General features: G+C 40.9%; 1 non-coding gene across 1 annotated transcript; it reads left to right on the forward strand.

The window, feature by feature from the left end:
* Positions 1 to 1,835: 1,835 nt before the first annotated feature.
* LOC138140927 (5S ribosomal RNA) lies at positions 1,836 to 1,955 on the forward strand. Its single transcript, XR_011162837.1, has one exon. It is a non-coding gene; the product is annotated as a 5S ribosomal RNA (ribosomal RNA).
* Positions 1,956 to 4,404: the final 2,449 nt, after the last annotated feature.

Raw genomic sequence — 4,404 nt, forward strand, 5'->3', positions numbered from 1 at the left:
TCTTGTCGGAGGCGGAGGCGACTTTGGCACCACCGGAGGTGGACGAGGCGAGCTTGAACGAACCCGACGCGCCCTTACCTTTCGTCTGAACCAGAGATCCCGACGCCACGGCGCCTTTCAGATATTTCTTGATGAAAGGGGCGACCTTTTCGGTGTCGACTTTGTAATTTGCGGCGACGAACTTCTTGATGGCCTGAAGAGACGATCCTCCGCGTTCCTTGAGTCCCTTGATGGCGTTGTTTACCATCTCGGATGTCGGAGGATGGGACGGTTTCGCCCTGGGATTTTTCGCTTTTTTCTCTTTCTTCGCGTGGGATTGAGGGGTGGCAGCGGAACCGGTGGTGACCGATGATGCTGTTTGATTTTCGACGTCGGCCATCTTTCACGTTAAAACGTTAAAAGTTAATAATAATTATTGAAAAAACACTTGCTCACACACGTACACTTCGAGCACCTCGTGAACGAGAATTGAACAAAAAAATTTTCTAAGTCTTTATAAAATAGTCGCCACTGCGGACGGAAGACTGAACGCGCACCGCGTCCGCCGTCGAAGAAATTGCAGGCCTCGGAATCGTTGCCCGCGTGATGGCATCGTCCTCTTTCCTCGATCACCATCGCCACCGTGTGATCAAGCTGGCCGAACTCGGTTTCCGAAGTTTCCCTGGAGATAGCGAAGTTCGTCTCGGAACGTCGGTGGGTTTCGAATCAGGTACACGCCCCTCCAACCACCAGCCCTAAATCCGGGTCGTCACGGTTTCGATTCGGGACCGACGGTTTACGTCGGCGGTGCGGGGTAGACGCGTCGATTCCGGGAATCCATATTTCGTTCGCCGAAATATTGGTCCATCTCTTCCCGGAATACCGCGCCACCTTCTCGATTTTACGACATCTTCGCGTCGCCAAACGCTTCCGAAACGGTCGAAGCACAGAAAGGACCTGGTGTTCGAACCGAGGCAATTCCGACAACAGGATGCCGCGAACCGCCTCTCCGACGTTCAGGTCGATCGTTTTCGGCGGAAGTTGAAACGGGACGAGTCGACGACGGGTCCCGTTGCCGTCCGGACCCTTCGGGACGGCCGAAAGTCCGTCGAGAGGATCATCCGAAAGGAGACGGTCTTCATCGTCCGACCGATGCCGCACCTACGAGTTTTCCGATATTTTCTTCGACGGATCTTCAGGTTTTCTTCCTTTCTTCCGTCTTTCTCTCTTCGTAATTTCGTGTCCGACCTGCGTCGTCCGAAGTCGGGGTGAAGATCGAAGAAAAAACGCCAAAAATAACAACTCGTCAGCCACGCACACCGCGTTCGAATGTCTAACGGTCCAACTTGGATTTTCGAAGATCGCCGAATCCGAGGGACGATAAATAATAATAATAATAATAATAATGGTAATAAATAATAATGTTAATAATAATAATAATGATATGATGATTATAACGATAATTATTATAGATAGGTAAATAGAAACACAGGTCTCCTCTCGAAAATCGGAACTTCCTGATATTACTTACATATTTCGGTCGATCCAAATGTGGGAATCTCGTCGTCGTCGGAGCAAGCAGCGCGGTAGGTGGGGTGAAATTCTGGATTTTCCACCGCCGCCGGCGGTCGAAAAATGTGCGACGCGGGAGATCGCCAGTCCGTCTAGTAGTCTCTCTTGTCGTTAGAGCGTGACGTGGTGGTTGTTGTGGGATTTCCCGTTAGTTCGGTCCGACGTCGGTCGTCAGAGGGTAAGTGCATACGGAAACGAAACGCATCGCGTTTTGATGTTCATATTCGTGCATCGGAATGTTAAAAGCAATATATTTTACACCAACGATCACACCTAAACACCACGGCAACGGCCATACCACGTTGAAAAGCACCGGTTCTCGTCCGATCACCGAAGTTAAGCAACGTCGGGCGCGGTCAGTACTTGGATGGGTGACCGCTTGGGAACACCGCGTGCCGTTGCCCCCCAACACTTTTTGTTTTTTTTTGAAATCCATAGCAACCACCGAACCGATTTGTTTTTCGTGCAGGTATTCGGAAACATGCACAGACCCGTATAATGTAGATTCATAGCTTTAAGTACTAGATAATTAAGAAAACAATTTTTTTTGTCGATTAATTGTAAACAATTGCAGAATAAAAACTCGTCAAACGGTAAAGGTTGTCGTTCGATCACCGAAGGTAAGCCACGCGGGCAGCGGTCAGCACTTGGACGGGTGACCGGTTCATTATATTCCTTCCGTGAGTTTAACAAAGATAACATATGCAAATGTCGTAAGTGCGACGAGGAAGACGGCGATCTTTTAATGTAAAAAAAATATATATTAGGTTACGCGTACATGCCACTTTGACTGCTGCTTTATTTTTTTGGTTTTTAAATAATTAGAGATCTGAATTCAACATATCAGTTCTATGTTATAATGGACAGACAATGTTGTATTCTTGGCCCCTAACACGTTAAGACCAACATAAAAACTAGAATAACTTACCATTCGTTAAACGTTAAACAATTTCGAACCACGTTTTTTTGAGCTCGAACAAACTCATAACACAACACTCATTTATTAGTCACTGGACCATTGTAAAACGAGAAGAGAGAAAAACCATGCGAAACTATTTTTAAAACGAAGAGAATAAAGGTTTTAAATGGTAGGGCTGTATGACAGACTTGTCAATTATCGTGGGGGGTACGGCTGAGATTTATGACGAAATCGAGCGGCGCCGGCGGTCGGTCACTTTCACGAAAGAGGTCTAAACACGGGTCGTTTACGATACCCTCTGGTTACTAGAAAAGTTCTAGACAGATGTTTGTCGGCTTTTCGAGGTATTTATTTGTGAGTCCAAAGACTCAATGGAGTAATATCGGACTGAAATTCCAAGATTTTGCTGTGTAATCCAAAAAACTATGTTCCTCGTAACATTTAACGATGTGTTAATTCAACTATTATTTTAATTTTTCGTATACGTATTTATACTAAAAAGTACAGCGCTTCCAACAGTGAATTGTGAATTGAAAATGTTTCAAAGAAAGATCGATAGTTTTGAAAAAAATTACATATTAATAAATTTAGATAGATTTAGAAGTATACATTGCACTTACTTTTCAAAATTATTGTACTTCTGATTTGGTTGAAATAACATAATATGTAGCAGTCATAGTCTTGTGTACATTGCAGTCGCGGCTGGTGTTGGGTAAAACCTTTATTTTTTAGGGGGTCATTACCCAAATGACCTCATGGACCAGCCGTTCCTGTTAGGTTTTATATATCAAATTGATTCGTCTGTCTTTTTCATCATGCCTTCGAAAAGCGAGCTCCTGTTTCGCCAAAGTAACTGTGACGTCAATTAAATACGATAATAAAATTCGGTTTTTCCGAACTTATTGTGAGTGAGAGCAGTGAGAGCATCTTCTTTTCGTATCCCACCTCCACCCGGCGGCAGTAGTGCAGTGCTTATCAACATAATTACCGGCGTCTCGCCTCCACATTTTGACTTTTTTGTGTTTTATGTGTTCTCTAAGTCCAAAATTTTTAAATTTTTAAAAAGAGATTGCGGTACTATTCCTGTTGCTGAAATTATAATAATATATTTATTAATTTTTGTATTATATGTCTGTGTTATATTGTGTGAATTTGGAACAGCTATATCTAAAAGATATGCTTGCTTTTGTTGTTTATTTAAAATAATAATGTCTGGTCTGTTATGCTGAATGTGAATGTCAGTTAAAACTGTGCGATCAAAATATAATTTGTAATTGTCATTTTCTAAACAACTTTCTGGTTTATAAATGTAATGTGGTTGTGTATCCTTTAATAAATTGAATTTAACTGCTAAATTCATGTGTATAATTTTTGCGAATATATCATGACGTTTTTTATATTCGCTGTGAGCCAAAACGGTGCAAGATCTTGTATTGCAAATATAAAACCCTCAGCTCTTTAAAATATCTCCCATGTAAAGACTTTTGTTTTATATTTGCTATAGTGTCATATCACGAGCTCTATTGAGAAAATAATTTTTTAGTGAAGCAATTTGATTGTGTTGTAGAATTTCTAGATTTGAAAAACCCCTACCACCATTTTCGCGTGGTAAATTAAATCTTTCAACAGCAGATTTGGGGTGATGTTTACAAAATTTTGTAAAGAGAACTCTAGTTTGAATATTTATATTCTTTAAATTAGTTTTGGACCATTTTATAACACCAAAAGAATAGATTTAATTTGATTTGATTGATTAATACCTAAATATTTATAAAATTCTCCTTTATTTAAATTTTTAATGATTTCTCCTTCTTTAGTTATATATTCTAAATTTTCGTAATGACCACGACATATTGATTGATTTTCAGTTATTGTTAAGTTTTATGTCATCCATATAAAGAAGGTGATTTAATTTAATATTAATTTTATAAATT

This window comes from Tenebrio molitor, unplaced genomic scaffold, assembly GCF_963966145.1.
Source record: "Tenebrio molitor unplaced genomic scaffold, icTenMoli1.1 SCAFFOLD_595, whole genome shotgun sequence".
In the NCBI taxonomy this organism is placed as follows: domain Eukaryota; kingdom Metazoa; phylum Arthropoda; class Insecta; order Coleoptera; family Tenebrionidae; genus Tenebrio; species Tenebrio molitor.